At 42.8% G+C, this 16,579-nt stretch overlaps 1 protein-coding gene and 1 long non-coding RNA gene across 2 annotated transcripts in view; one reads left to right on the top strand and one right to left on the bottom strand.

Annotated features, from left to right (window-relative positions):
- The window catches only part of FADS1 (fatty acid desaturase 1), a 107,031-nt gene that overhangs the window by 74,537 nt on the left and 15,915 nt on the right, over positions 1 to 16,579 (top strand). The window lies entirely within an intron of this gene.
- LOC139180784 (uncharacterized) overlaps positions 1 to 16,579 on the bottom strand; it is a 63,119-nt gene that overhangs the window by 44,466 nt on the left and 2,074 nt on the right. Inside the window, exon 2 of the long non-coding RNA XR_011565034.1 lies at positions 7,380 to 7,491. This is a non-coding gene — a long non-coding RNA (uncharacterized lncRNA). The remainder of the gene's footprint in view (positions 1 to 7,379; positions 7,492 to 16,579) is intronic.

The following is a 16,579-nucleotide window of genomic DNA, read 5'->3' as shown; positions in this document are numbered from 1 at the left end:
AAATGCAACTGTAAAATGTTAAAATTAGAAAGCATGACTGGCGGAGAAGAGAATTTTCATTCATCAGTTGTCCTTTTTGTTATTATGTCAAGAGTGAGTGAACTGAAAATGAACATACAGTTTTTGTGTTTTGTTTCCTTTTCTCAAATAGATCTAAGACCTTTGTCCTCCAGGACAATAGCAGCCTGAATGTACTGCGGTGTTTGAGACAACAGCCCAGTCTCTTATCCTCTCTGCAGTGCTTCTGACAGTTTCTAAAGCTCAAATAACATAACACATTGTTTTAGCCACATCTTGTCAAAGAGCTTACTCTGAAGTCCAAATTCCTTCCACTGCAATTTAGTGCCGCTTCCTTCCCAGAGGAAGAAGAGTGGGATGGAAGCCATATTGGTTGCATGGGACTAAACTTGAATTGGCTCAGAAAAAAGGAGAAATTTGTTGCCTCCCTAAATTCAAGGTGAAGTGGGACAATCTGACCACTAGAAGGTGGGGATGGAGGGGATTGGGAATGAGCAGATGCAGGAACTTGAAGGCTGGTGAGTCTTTTCCTCCTTTGTTCCTCCTTGATGTCACTTCCTTCTCATTCCTTGAAGACCAGTATCTGGTGGAGACACAGCTGAAAACTAAAGTCTTAGGTCTTACTGCTTGCTGCATTGGAAGGCATGCCCCCTAATCTCTTCAGGTGTAAACTCAGACCCACCATGGGAACGTGAGCAAAAAGACAGTTGTCTAAGAAGTGAACCATCTCACCAGATCCCCAGCCTGCTAGTACCTTGATCTTGGACTTACTAGCCTCCAGAACTGTGAGGAATAAATTTCTATTGTTTATAAGCTACCCAGTCTATGGTATTTCTGTTATAGCAGCCAAAATAGACTAAGATATGTCTATCTCCTCACATAGTTCTTTTAGTGTGTGTAGATGGTGAGACCATTTAAAATCTACTCCCTTAGCAGTTTTCGAAAATACAGTTCAGTTTTGTTAGCTATAGACATCATGCTGCCATATATTAGATCCCTAGAACTTATTCATCTGTTAAGTGGAAGTTTGTACCCTTGACCACCATCACACTTCCCTCCCCATCTCTCTGGCTACCGCAATTCTACTCTCTGTTCTGAGTTTGTTTGTTGGGTTTTTTTAGATTTCACATATAAGTGAGTTCTTAACAGTATTCGTCTTTCTCTGACTGACCTACTTCACATGGCATAATGCCCTCAAAAGATGATGCTGTGAAAGTGCTGCACTCAATATGCCAGCAAATCTGGAAAACTCAGCAGTGGCCTCAGGACTGGAAAAGGTCAGTTTTCATTCCAATTCCAAAGAAAGGCAATGCCAAAGAATGTTCAAACTACTGCACAATTGCACTCATCTCACACACTAGCAAAGTAATACTTAAAATTCTCCAAGCCTGGCTTCAACAGTACGTGAACCAAGAACTTCCAGATGTTCAAGCTAGATTTAGAAAAGGCAGAGGAACCAGAGATCAAATTGCCAACATCCGATGGATCATTGAAAAAGCAAGAGAGTTCCAGAAAAACATCTACTTCTACTTTATTAACTATGTCAGAGCCTTTAATTGTGTGGATCACAGCAAACTCTGGAAAATTCTTCAAGAGATGGGAATACCAGACCACCTGACCTGCCTTCTGAGAAATCTGTATGCAGGTCAAGAAGCAACAGTTAGAACTGGACATGGATCAACAGGCTGGTTCCAAATTGGGAAAGGAGTACGTCAAGGCTGTATTGTCACCCTGTTTATTTAACTTATATGCAGAGTACATCTTGCAAAATGCTGGGATGGATGAAGCACAAGCTGGAATTAGGATTGCCAGGAGAAATATCAATAGCATCAGATACGCAGATGACACCACGGTGATGACAGAAAGTGAAGAGGAACTAAAGAGCTTCTTGGCGAAAGAGGAGAGTGAAAAATTTGGCTTAAAACTCAACATTCAAAAAACTGAGATCATGGCATCTGGTTCCGTCAGTTCAGTTCAGTCGTTCAGTCGTGTCCGGCTTTTTGTGACCTCATGGACTGCAGCACACCAGGCTCGGCAATGGAATGCTCCAGGCAAGAATACTGAAGTGGGTTGCCATTTCCTTCTCCAGGGGATCTTCCTGACCCAGGGATCAAATCCAGGCCTCCCACATTGCAGATGGACTTTTTACCAACTGAGCCTCCAGGGAAGCCAATACAAGCAAAGCATCAGGTTTCACCATGAAGCCTGAGGGTAATCAAATGTAATGAGGTGAACATTTAGACTTTTCAATCTAAAATGATTCAGCTGTTAATTAGACTTCTTGTGGTGATCATTTTCCAATATACAGAAATTTCAAATCATTATGGTATATGCTGTTGTTGTTCAGTCGCTAAGTCATGGCCGACTCTTTGTGACTCCATCGACTGAAGCACACCAGACTCCTCTGTCCTTCCCTGTTTCTTGGAATTTGCTCAAATTTATGTCATTGAGTCAGTGAGGCTATCTGACCATTTCATCCTCTGCTGCTGCCTTCTCCTTTTGCCTTCAGTCTTTCCCAGCATTAGGGGCTTTTCCAACGAGTCGGCTCTTTGCATCAGGTGGCCCAAGTATTGGAGATTCACTTCAGCATCAATCCTTCCAATAAATATTCAGGGTTGAATTCCTTGAGGATTGACTGGTTTGATCTCCTTGCAGTCCAAGGGACTCTCAAGAGTCTTCTCCAACACGACAGTTCAAAAGCATCAATTCTTCGGCGCTCAGCTTTCTTTATAGTCCAACTCTCACATCCATACATGACTACTGGAAAAACCATTACTTCATGGTTCCATCACTTCATGGCAAATAGATGGAGAAACAATGGAAACAGTGAGAGACTTTATTTTTGGGGGGCTCCAAAATCACTGTAGGTGGTGACTGCAGCCATGAAATTAAAAGATGCTTGCTCCTTGGAAGAAAAGCTATGACCAACCTAGACAGCATATTAAAAAGCAGAGACATTATTTTGCCAAGAAAGGTCTGTCTAGTCAAAGCTATGGTTTTTCCAGTAGTCAGGTATGGGTGTGAGAGTTGGACTGTGAAGAAAGCTGAGCGCTGAAGAATTGATGCTTTTGAACTGTGGTGTTGGAGAAGACTCTGGAGAGTCCCTTGGACAGCAAAGAGATCAAACCAGTCAATCCTAAAGGAAATCAGTCCTGAATATTCATTGAAAGGACTGCTGCTGAAGCTGAATCTTCAATACTTTGGCCACCTGATGCGAAGAACTGACTCATTGGAAAAGACCCTGATACTGGGAAAGATTGAAGGCAGGAGGAGAAGGGGGTGACAGAGGATGAGATGGTTGGATGGCATTACTGACTCAATGGACATGAGTTTGAGCAAGCTCCAGGAGTTGGTGATGGACAGGGAAGCCTGGCATGCTGCAGTCCATGGGGTCGCAACGAACTGGACATGACTGAGTGATTGAACTGAACTGAACTGAATGCAGGAAATCTGGATTCGATCCCTGGGTCTAGAAGTTCCCCTGGAGAAGGAAATGCCAACCCACTCCAGTATTCTTGTCTGGAGAATCCCATGGACAGAGAAGTCTGGTGGGCTACCGTCCATGGGTCGCAAAGAGTCAGACAGGACTAAGCGACTAACACACAAATAATAGTATAGGATACAGTAAGTCCTCTACATACAAAACTTCAAGTTGGAAGCTTTCAAAGATGCAAACGTATGTTTCCATGTCCAGTCACATAATTTAGTTCATGTGTCTGGCGTCCATGGTGATGCGCATGCATCCTTTCCAAGTGGTGCAGCTTACCCTCCATCTCCTATTGCTGATGACCCTTCAGCTCTGCCATCTCTCACCTCCTCTCCCCCTTCCAGTAACTCTTGCTTGCTCAGATGATGCCAGCCCCTATATTCCAGCAGTCGAACTGTACTACTGTGCTTTTCAAGGTACTGTACTGTTAAGATTAAAAATGTGTTTTTTGTGTGAATTTTACATATTATTTGTGTAAAAAGTATTATAAACCTATTATAGTACAGTACTATAGAGTTGATTGTGTTTGTTGACTACCTAGGCTAACTTTGTTGGACTTATGACCAAATTGGACTTAAGAACGTGCTCTCAGAATGGAACTCGTTCATATGTACAGGACTTTCTGTAATGATTAAGTGTACAGCTCTGGGTTAAATTCCCAGCTCTGCCACTTACTGGCTGTGGGTCCTTGGGGATGTTACCTGTTAATTACCCTATTTGCAAAATGGAATATAATAATAACAACCACTTCATAGAGTTGCTCTGTGAAGTATATGAGAACTGTCCTGGAACACAGTGAGTACTTAAAGATATTAGCTGTTATTATTCCATATTCTTCCTATAACAAAAAAATGTTACAATAAACACTTTGGAAGTTATTTATTTGCATTCTCATGCAAGTCTACGTCTGGAATTCTTGGGTCAATGAATATATGCCTTTTATAATTTGATGGATATTGCCAAATGCTTTCTAAAATCACTAATTTACCATCCCACAACCTGTTTTTCCAAACTCTAGCCAAGTCTGAGAGATATGGCCAAACCTCTAAATTCTGGCAACCTGACATATGAAAAGTGCTGTCTCCTGCCTTTTAAATTATGGGACAGAATCTGAGTAACCTCTTGTGTTTATTGATTGTGTGTACATTTTTTCTTTTGACTTCCTGTTGGTATCACTCATTTGTCTTAATTTTTTTTCTCATTAATTTTATTCATTCATCCAATTAATTGTACTGAGTACATATTAGGGATACAACAGTGAACAAGATAAGACCTCGTCCTTATGAAGCTTATAATCTGGTCAGGGAGACCAAAAATTAGCAAAGAAAGAATAAAATAATTACAATTCCTGTAAGAAGAAAATAAAGAGGCTGGTAAAATCATGAGTAAGCAGCAGTAGGGAGAATCTTCTCAGAAAAAGTGATAATCATAGAAAGATTATTTAAAGAAATGAACTTTAAGTTAGGAACAGATGGTTGAGAAGGAGTGAATCATGGAAGGAGCAGTGGATTATGTTTCAAGTAGAAGGAACAGCCATATGCAAAAGCTCTAATTCAAGAATGAGCTTAGCATGTTTCAAGAACAGGCAGGCAACTGCAGCTGGAGTGTCCTTGGTGAGGGGAAGAGAGCCAGCAGATGAGATGGGAGAGGTGGGCTGGTGTCACAGGAATATGAATTTTACTTCCAGTGCTTTGGGAAACTGACACTAGGAAACTCACATGATCTTAAATTCTCAAAGACCACTCTAGCTGTTCTGTGATTGGACAGAAGGGAGGCAAATGTGGATAAAGGCAGGAAGGCTAGTGAGGAGACTAACGCAGGAATCTGAGTAAGTGATAATAGTTTGGACAGAGTGGAGACACTGGAGAATGAGACTTTCTAGGTGACACTAGAGGTAAAGAATCCACATGCTAATGCAGGTAGATGCAAGAGACACTGGTTCCATGTCTGAGTCAGGAAGATCCCCTCGAGGAGGCCACAGCAAACCACTCCAGTATTCTTGCCTGGGCTTCCCAGGTGGCGCTAGTGGTAAAGAGCCTGCTTGCCAGAGCAGGAGACAAAGAGATGCTGGTTTGATCCATGGGTTGCGAAGAACCCTGGACGAGGAATTGGCAACCCACTCCAGTATTCTTGCCTGGAGAATCCCATAGACAGAGGAGCCTAGAAAATTGCAGTCCTTAGGGTCGCACAGAGTCAGACACAACTAAATTGACTCAGCAAGCACGCATGCCTTGGAGAATGAGGAAAAGGAGTACATTGATGATATTTTGGGAGGTATAACTGGAAGGACTGGGTAATGAATCAACCGTGGCGGCTCGTGATGAGTGAAGTTGCAGAAACGACTCCCTGGTCTTTAGCTCTTCCCTGTGAGTCAATAGAGTACTTATAATAATAAGGAAGACCACAGAATGGGAGGTTTGGGAGTTGAATAGGGTGATGGCAAGTTCAGCTTTAGACATACTAATCTGGATATGACGCTAAGACACCCCAATGGAAGTGGCCACAAAGCATTAGATATGTGAGTTAGAAGCTCAAAAGAATGATCTGGACTAACCATATAAATTTAATGGGAAATGTTCTTCGTGTTTCACCATGAAAGTGAAAAAGAAAATTAGTCACTTAGTGGTGTCTGATTCTTTGTGACCCCGTGGACTGTAGTCCACCAGGCTCAGCCATGGAATTCTCCAGGCAAGAATATTGATGTAGGTAGCCATTTTCTTCTCCAGGGGATCTTCCTGACCCAGGGATCAAATCCAGGTCTCCCACATTGCAGACAGACTCTTTACCAACTGAGCCTCCAGGGAACCCAGTACAAGCAGTCAAAGATCAGGTTTCACCATGAAGCCCGAGGGTAATTAAATGTAATGAGGTGAACATTTAGACTTTTCAATCTAAAATGATTCAGCTGTTAATTAGACTTCTTGTGGTGATCATTTTCCAATATACAGAAATTTCAAATCATCATGGTACATGTTATTGTTGTTCAGTCGCTAAGTCATGGCCGACTCTTTGTGACTCCATCGACTGAAGCACACCAGACTCCTCTGTCCTTCCCTGTTTCTTGGAATTTGCTCAAATTTATGTCATTGAGTCAGTGAGGCTATCTGACCATTTCATCCTCTGCTGCCACCTTCTCCTTTTGCCTTCAGTCTTTCCCAGCATTAGGGGCTTTTCCAACGAGTCGGCTCTTTGCATCAGGTGGCCCAAGTATTGGAGATTCAACTTCAGCATCAGTCCTTCCAATGAATATTCAGGGTTGAATTCCTTTAGGATTGACTGGTTTGATCTTGCAGTCCAAGGGACTCTCAAGAGTCTTCTCCAACACTACAGTTAAAAACCATCAATTATTTGGCATTCAGCCTTCTTTATAGCCTAATTCTGTACATGACTACTAGCTTTGACTCTATGCACCTTGGTCGACAAAGTGATGTCTCTGCTTTTTAATACACTGTTTAGGTTTGTCATAGCTTTTCTTCCAAGGAGCAAGCATCTGAATTTTATGGCTGCAGTTATCATCCATAGTGATTTTGGAGCCCCAGAAAACAAAAAAGGTGCGTCCACTTTTTCCCCTTCAATTTGCCACAAAGTGATGGGACTGAAGGCCATTATCTTTGTTTTTTGAATGTTGAGTTTTAAGCCACCTTTTTCACTCATTATGTTTTAATGCCTGAAATTAATATATGTCAATTATACATCAATTATTTTTTAAACCTTTTATTTTGTATTGGGGTATAGCTGATTAACAATGTTGTCATAGTTTCAGATGAACAGTGAAGGGACTCATTCATACATATACATTATACTTCAATTATTTTTTAAAAAGAGCAAATTTTTAAAAAATAATGATTTGGCAGAGAAATTATCTTGCACTTACATCAAGCCGTTCTCTCAAAAATGTAATGCAGGGGGACTTCCCTAGCAGCCCAGTGGGGGCTTCGCCTTCCAATGCGGGACTTCCCAGGTGGTTCAGACAGTAAAGGATCCACCTGCAATGCAAAAGACCCAGCTTCAATCCCTGGATCAGGAAGATCCCCTGGAGAAGGGAATGGCAACCCACTCCAGTATTCTTGCCATGGAAGAATTCCATGGACAGAGGAGCCTGGCAGGCTACAGCCCATGGGGTCACGAAGAGTCAGACATTACTGAGAAACTAACACTTTCACTTTAAAATAGTCCACATCAAAAAAAAAAAAAAAGCAATGCAGGGACTTTCCTGACAGTCTAGTGGTTAAGACTCCGTAAGACCCTGCAGTGCTTCCACTGCAGGGGTGGAGTGGGTTCAATCCCAGGTCAGGGGACTAAGATCCCACATGCCACGTAGTGCAGGGGTGGGGTGGGGGGGACAAACAAACAAAAAACCCATTGCACATTATCAAATCAGAATGGCTAATAAGAATGAGGAAGTATTAAGCAGGAAGAAGGCAGGGAAAGGATTAGCTCCTTCATTGTAGAAGTAGTAGTAGTAGTGAAGGTCACTCAGTCATGTCTGACTCTTGTGACCCCACGGACTGTAGCCCGCAAGGTTCCTCTGTCCATGCGATTCTCCAGGCAAGAATACTGGAGGGGGTTGCCATTTCCTTCTCCAGGGGATCTTCCCGATCCAGGAATCGAACCCATTTCTCCTGCATTGCAGGCAGATTCTCTGAGTGTACTGCAATCTGGAGCCTTCCACTGGGGAGCCTTCCCCACCAGGGAAGAACTGAAACCCAGCAAGGGCTCAGGTGCCTGTGGCACAGAGAACCCAACTCTGACAGAGGGTGTTTGCAGCAAAGTCAGGATTTATTGCAGAGCACCAAACAAGGGAATAGGAGACAAGCCTCAGATCTATTCTAACTTGGTCTTTGAGTGAGGGTTTTTTAAAAAGGAGCAGAATAGGACTTTTCTGGTGGTCCAGGGGTTAAGAATCTGTCTGCCAATACTGGGGACACATGTTTGATCCCATGTCCAGGAAGATTCCACATGCCATGGGGCAATGAAGCCCGTGTGCCACAACTACTGAACCCATGCTCTAGAGCCCCTGATCCGCAACATGAAAATCAACCACAATGGGAGGCCCCAGTACCATAACCAGATAGTAGCCCCAGCTCGCCCCCACTAGAGAAAGCCCAAAGCACCCAAGACCCTGTGTGCCCAAACAAAGACCTAGAGCAGCCAAAACGAAATTTTTAAAAAAAGGAGGGGGGCTTCCCTGGTGGTCTAGTGGCTGAGACTCTGTGCTCCCAATGCAGGGGGCCTGGAATTCAATCCCTGGTCAGGGAAATAGGTCCTGCGTGCCTCCACTTAGAGTTCCATCCTGCAACTAAAAAATCTCACATGCTACAACTAAGACCCAGGGCAGCCAAAGTAAATAAATACATAGTTTTCAAATGGTGGGAAGAACAAAGAGGTGGGGATTAATCATCTTGTGAAATTTCTATGATATTTCTTAGATGTAGTTTCAGGAGTCAGCATGTCTTTGATTTACAATTCTCTGGCTAAGTGGTACATTATTCAAGGATCTGTCAGCTTATCTTGCCCTGAAAAAACAATGGAGTTTGCATGTTTAATGAAGATATCTAGATTCGAAATTTCAGTGGGTAGTTGATGTTATCAACCATGGTAATTTTAGTTATCTGACTCTGGCTGATGAATTCTCAGTTAGCACAGGATTGGGGTCAGAAGGCACAAGAAAGGGATGAAGTTTTAGATAGAGAGATTAATTATAAACGGTATGGGACTTCAGGGAATTCGGTTTTAGGGGGACGCAGTTTCAGAATCATTTGGCCACACTTTTTACAAAAACTCTAATCTCACCAGTCTTTAAAAAAGATAGTTCAGATGTCATGGCCACACTTTTTACAAAAACTCTAATCTCACCAGTCTTTAAAAAAGATAGTTCAGATGTCATGTCAAAGGGTTTCTCTTTTCCAAGCTCCACTATTCAGCCTTTCTGGGTTGAGACTTAGTTTTGGCCCAGTAAATAAGTGATGTGTTTAGCACACTGCCTGGTATACTGAAGTGCTCAATGACTCCTCGCTATTATTAACATTAGAAGAAAGAACCCTGGTCCTGAGAGTCAGAGGTTCTGGGTTCATTTCCTGGCTGCAAATAACAAAAAAGAAAGCAAGAAAGAAATTCTAATTGGTGTAAAGAAACAAATAAATTTACCGGATCACCTAGCTTGGAGGACTAGCTAAACAGTCAAAAAAAAAAAAATTAAGTAAGATAGGTCAGAAATTATAGTCTCCGTTTTGTCATGAGGAAACTGAGAAACTACCATCATGCGGTCGAGCAGGAATACTAATGTGATCTGTGATTGCTTTTGATATGAGACTTGCCAGAGAACTAAATCGCTTCAGAAGCCAGGGCCTCTGGAAGCAGCAATTCAACAGCTGATATTTGTCTCTGCTTTTCTTGCCCTGTTGGCCTGATTCTCTCTTACTGCGGGAAGGTCATCTCAATGTGATAGAAAAAAATAGCTGCACCTAAAAGGAGTACATCAAGGCTGTGCATTGTCACCTGCTTATTTAACTTCTATGCAGAGTACATCATGAGAAACACTGGGCTGGAAGAAGCACAGCTGGAATCAAGATTGCCGGGAGAAATATCAATAACCTCAGATATGCAGATGACACCACCCTTATGGCAGAAAGTGAAGAGGAACTAAAAGCCTCTTGATGAAAGTGAAAGAGGAGAGTGAAAAAGTTGGCTTAAAGCTCAACATTCAGAAAACTAAGATCATGGCATCTGGTCCCATCACTTCATGGGAAATAGATGGGAAACAGTGGAAACAGTGTCAGACTTTATTTTCTGGGGCTCCAAAATCACTGCAGATGGTGATTGCAGCCATGAAATTCAAAGACGCTTACTCCTTGGAAGGAAAGTTATGACCAACCTAGACAGCAGAGACATTGCTTTGCCAACAAAGGTCCGTCTAGTCAAGGCTATGGTTTTTCCAGTGGTCATGTATGGATGTGAGAGTTGGACTGTGAGGAAAGCTGAGTGCTGAAGAATTGATGCTTTTGAACTGTGGTGTTGGAGAAGCCTCTTGTGAGTCCCTTGGACTGCAAGGAGATCCAACCAGTCCGTCCTAAAGGAGATCAATCCTGGGTGTTCATTGGAAGGACTGATGTTGAAGCTGAAACTCCAATACTTTGGCCACCTCATGCGAAGAGTTGACTCATTGGAAAAGACTCTGATGCTGGGAGGGATTGGGGGCAGGGGGAGAAGGGGACGACAGAGATGAGATGGCTGGATGGCATCACTGATGTGATGGACGTGAGTTTGAGTGAACTCTGGGAGTTGGTGATGGACAGGGAGGCCTGGCATGCTGCAGTTCATGGGGTGGCAAAGAGTTGGACATGACTGAGCCACTGAACTGAACTGAAGCCACCCCAGCAGGATGTTTCCCCAGGCCCTGCTTCCCACATATATCCTCCGGGATTGGCTCTAATGAGCTTGTGGTCACATTCTGACCCTTGGTCCAATTACTGTTGTCAGGAATAAGATTTTCTGCTTCACTAGAATTAGGTCTGGAGAAGACAATGGCACCCCACTCCAGTACTCTTGCCTGGAAAATCCCATGGATGGAGGAGGCTGGTGGGCTCTCATGGAGGAGGAGTCCATGGGGTCTCTAAGAGTCGGACACAACTTAGCGACTTCACTTTCACTTTTCACTTTCATGCATTGGAGAAGGAATTGGCAACCCACGCCAGTGTTCTTGCCTGGAGAATCCCAGGGACAGGGGAGCCTGGTGGGCTGCCGTCCATGGGGTTGCATAGAGTCGGACATGACTGAAGCGACTTAGCAGCAGCAGCAGCAGGATTAGGTCGCAAGGAGAAAGCAATGGCACCCCACTCCAGTACTTCTGCCTGGAGAATCCCATGGATGGAGGAGCCTGGTGGGCTGTGGTCCATTGGGTCGCAAAGAGTCAGACACGACTGAGCAACTTCACTTTTACTTTTCACTTTCATGCATTGGAGAAGGAAATGGCAACCCACTCCAGTGTTCTTGCCTGGAGAATCCTAGGGACGGGGGAGCCTGGTGGGCTGCCGTCTATGGGGTCGTGCAGAGTCGGACACAACTGAAGTGACTCAGCAGCATAGCAGTGGATCTGAGCTTTTCAGAGTATCTGGAAAGTCACAGATCAAAAGCCATCACAGGTCACAGTATTCCTGCTCCATCACTTACTGCCTGATGGTAGTTTCTCAGTTTCCTCATGACAAAATGGAGACAATAGTATCTGATCTTATTTAATTTATGGGGGGAGGCAGGTGGAGCCACACAGCACAACATGGAGGGTCTTATTCCCCAACCAGGGATGGAAGCACAGAGTTCTAACCACTGGACCACTAAGGAATTTCTTTTTGTTTTTTTTATTTAAATAATGAGGCTCAGAGGACAAAGGTTGTATGAAAAGAAAAGTGAGGGAAAAGAAAAGTCCCTCAGTTGTGTCCAACTCTTTGCGACCCCACGGACTATATAGTCCATGGAATTCTCCAGGCCAGAATACTGGAGTGGGTAGCCTTTCCCTTCTCCAGGGGATCTTCCTCACCCAGGGATCGAACCCAGGTCTCCCGCTTTGCAGGCAGATCCTTTACCCGCTGAGCCACACAAGGGAAACCCTGTATGAAAAGAACTGTACACATATTATCTTGGGCTTCCCTGGTGGCTCTGATGGTAAAGAATCTGCCTGCGAAATAGGAGACCTTAACACTATTGGTCTGGCCAAACTGCTGGAACCAAGTACACTAGATAACAATTTGTTACTTTGTGGTAAAAGTCATAATTATTTTAAAAATTCAGTAATTTTCAATAATAAAAATGGCAGAAACTTCATAGGAGTGTCAAATTTGCCTTCAATGACAGCCAACTGCTGCATAATCTATCCAAGAAAGGAATGATTATCAAAAGCCTTGTCTCTAAGTGAATACCGACCAGAGATATGGAATCTTAAGTAACATTTTCATCAAAAAACATATGGATTACTAGTACTGGAAGGAATCTGGCCTCTTTAATTTAGATATGGAACCTGTAACCAGAGAGGTTGACGTGACTTCTAACATGACATTACACAGCAGCAAGTGGAGTAGCGGACTAGGTCGCAGGTCGCAGGTCTCTCAGATATGAATCCTTGCTCTTTCTATCACACTGCCTCCCTTCCTTGCTACGTCTTGTTAGAACTTGATGGAGCCTTTTCTAAGCCTGAAATGCATTTAGAATAGAATGTGCTTGCAGGTTGAGATTATAATTATTTGGATAGAATGTGGGGGACTGGTGAGATCCCAAGTGGTCGTGCTTCATTCCTGAATGTTTAGAGCTCACAGCGCTGGTGGGGAGACACTTGGCCAGGTAGATCTGCATTCCTGTCTTGTTCTGGTGTTGGCAGTTGCAGCGAAACTAAATCACCCAAAGTATGTGCTCAATAAACAAACTTTCCAGAGAAGCGATGTGGCAAACACTTAATAGGAATCTAAAAATGTTTTTATCATTTAGTGCACTAATTACACACATGGAACTTATCCTAAGGAAATGCTCATAAATATAAATCAATATCTATGTTTAAAATTTTTTCAGTATTGCAATTTTGGGGTTGGGGGTGCATATTGCTCAGTTTGCAGGATCTTAGTTCCCTGACCAGGGATTGAACTCAGGCCTAAGGCAGTGAAAGTGCAGTCTTAACCACTGAACAAAAAGGGAATTTTCCTTTTTGCTTTAAATTTTCACTTTAAATATGGGCTTCCCAGATGGCAGTAGAGGTAAAGAACTTACCTGCCTGTCAATGTAGGAGACATTAAGAGACACGAGTTTGATCCCTGAGTTGGGAAGATCCCCTGGGGGAGGGCGTGGCAACCTACTTGTACTCTTGCCTGAAGAATCCCATGGACAGAGGAGCCTAGCAGACTACAGTCTATGGGGTCGCAAGGAGTTGGTTGGACATGACTGAAGCAACTTGGTACACACGCACATACTGTAAAGGTATATTAAAAGACCAACAAAAAGCTGACGTCGATGGCTGGGGCACTGCAGGCTGGTTTCCTGGGGAAATCTGAAGGTCTGGGGCCTATCTGTTCAGGCCTTTCTTCTCTCATTTTGTACAGGGAGGTCTAAAGGCCTGGGAAGAAGAAGGTGACCAGAGAAACAAGGACAGCAATGCTGACCCTGCCACTTCTTTTTGGAACCAGGAAGGACTTATATTAAACCCGTTCATTGAATCCAGTTTAGGAACTCCTGCAGAGAGGACCTGAAAAGTATAAATGAGTCCCAGGGTAAATTCCCAGCCCCAAATGTCCAATTTTATTTAAAGATATTTTTATTGGAGTATAGTTGCCTTACAATATTATGTTAGTATCTGTACAGCAAAGTGAATCAGCTCTATGTTTACATATATCCCCTCTTTTTTTAGTTTCCTTCCCATTTAGGTCACCAGAGAGCAATGAGTAGAGTTCCCTGTGCTACACAATAGGTTCCCATTAGTTATCTATTTTATATGTAGAATCTAGTGTATATATGTTGATCCCAATCTCCCAATTCACCCCATCACACCTTCCCCCTTGGTATCCATACTTTTGTTCTCTATTTCTGCTTTGTATATAAGATCACTTACACCATTTTTTTTTAAAAGATTCCACATACATGCATTAATATACTATATTTGTGTTTCTCTGACTTACTTCATCTGTATGACAGTCTCTAGGTCCATCCACATCTCTCCAAATGATCCAATTTTGTTCTTTTTTATGGCCAAGTAATGTTCCATTGTATGTATGTACCATATCTTCTTTACCTAGTCTTCTGTTGATGGACATTCAGGTTGCTTCCATGTCCTGGCTATTGTAAACAGTGCTGCAGTGAACACTGGGGTGAATGTGTCTTTTTGAATTACGGTTTTCTCTGGGTATATGCTCAGCAGTGGGATTGCTAGGTAGTTCTATTTTGGTTTCTTAAGGAAACTCCATACTGTTCTCCACAGCGACTGGATCAACTTACATTCCCACCAATAGTGCAAGAGGGCTCCTCCAGAATTTACCGTTTGTAGACTTTGTGATGATGGTCACTTAACTCATGTAAGCTGATATCTCGTGGTAGTTTTGATTTGCCTTTCTCTGATAATTAGTGATATTGAGCATTTTTTACATGTTTGTTAGTCATCTGTATGTCTTCTTCAGAGAAATGTCTATTGAGGTCTTCCATCCAGTTTTTGATTGGATTGTTTTTTCTGATGTTAAGTTGCATTGAGCTGTTTGTATATTTTGGAGATTAATCCTTTGTCACTTCATTTGCAAATATTTTCTCCCATTCTGAGGGTTATCTTACTTACGGTTTCCTTTGTTGTGCAAAAGCTTTTCAGTTTAATTAGGTTCCATTTAAAAAAAAAAAAAATTCTCATTACTTCAATGTGTGGCTCCTGCTCTTTGGATCTCAGTCTTATCTGTTAAGTAGTAGGCTTACTATACTGGTCTGTAAGGGGTAAGAAGACAACTGCACTGAAGAAATCCCATGAGTTTATCCTCCACAAGCCCCTTGCCCCCCACTTCCTGTGTTACACAGCTAAGTTGTTGGGCATATTCTTTTTTTAAATGGAAAACTGGCTGTGCTGAGGGAGAGCTTCATGGGCCACATTCCTGTGCAAGGCACAGTGGCCTGGCAGCTTACCTGGAAGCCAGGACACTTACCTTCCCCATTCTGAACCTCCATTTTTGTCTCAAGAAATGAGGGATTTGGGTTGAATGGATGAAGGTTCTTTCCTACCAGAAATCTAGCTGTATTTCTCCTAGTCTCCTGCCTCCTACGGGCAAAGACCCTATTTCAAGTGCATGGAATATAGCCTCCTTTCTCTGGGCTGCAGAATCCCACTAGTATAATCAGAGGAGAGACAGCAGAGCCCAGGGTTTCTCAGCTCAATCCTTCCACTTAACTGTGTGACAAAATACTTCAGCTCCCAGGGGCTCAATTTCTCCATCTGTAAGTGAGGTTCCTACCTCAAAGTGTTGTTAAAGAGAATTAAATGAATGTAACGTTCAAGATACCAAGAGAACATTTCATGCAAAAATGGGCTTGATAAAGGACAGTAACGGTATGGACCTAACAGAAGCAGAAGATATTAAGAAGAGGTGGCAAGAATACACAGAAGAACTATACAAGAAAGATGTTCACGACCAAGATAATCACAATGGTGTGATCACTGACCTACAGCCAGACATCCTGGAATGTGAAGTCAAGTGGGCCTTAGAAAGCATCACTATGAACAAAGCTAGTGGAGGTGATGGAATTCCAGTTGAGCTATTTCAAATCCTGGAAGATGATGCTGTGAAAATGCTGCACTCAATATGCCAGCAAATTTGGAAAATTCAGCAGTGGCCATGGGACTGGAAAAGGTCAGTTTTCATTCCAATCCCAAAGAAAGGCAATGCCAAAGAATGCTCAAACTACCGCACAATTGCACTCATCTCACACGCTAGTAAAGTAATGCTCAAAATTCTCCAAGCCAGGCTTCAGCAATACATGAATCGTGAACTTCCAGATGTTCAAGCTGGTTTTAGAAAAGGTAGAGGAACCAGAGATCAAATTGCCAACATCCGATGGATCATGGAAAAAGCAAGAGTGTATCAGAAAAACATCTATTTCTGCTTTATTGACTATGCCAAAGCCTTTGACTGTGTGGATCACAATAAACTGTAGAAAATTCTGAAAGAGATGGGAATACCAGACCACCTGACCTGCCTCTTGAGAAACCTGTATGCAGGTCAGGAAGCAACAGTTAGAACTGGACATGGATCAACAGACTGGTTCCAAATAGGAAAAGGAGTACATCAAGGCTGTATATTGTCACCCTGCTTATTTAACTTATATGCAGAGTACATCATGAGAAACGCTGGGCTGGAAGAAGCACAAGCTGGAATCAAGATTGCTGGGAGAAATATCAATAACCTCAGATATGCTGATGACATCACCCTTATGGCAGAAAGTGAAGAGGCACTAAAGAGCCTCTTGATGAAACTGAAAGAGGAGAATGAAAAAGTTGGCTTAAAGCTCAACATTCAGAAAACGAAGATCATGGCATCTGGTCCCATCACTTCATGGGAAATAGATGGA

Source organism: Bos indicus, chromosome 29 (assembly GCF_029378745.1).
Source record: "Bos indicus isolate NIAB-ARS_2022 breed Sahiwal x Tharparkar chromosome 29, NIAB-ARS_B.indTharparkar_mat_pri_1.0, whole genome shotgun sequence".
In the NCBI taxonomy this organism is placed as follows: domain Eukaryota; kingdom Metazoa; phylum Chordata; class Mammalia; order Artiodactyla; family Bovidae; genus Bos; species Bos indicus.
The sequence above is the reverse complement of the archived record's forward strand: the minus strand, read 5'-3'. Positions and strand labels throughout refer to the sequence as shown.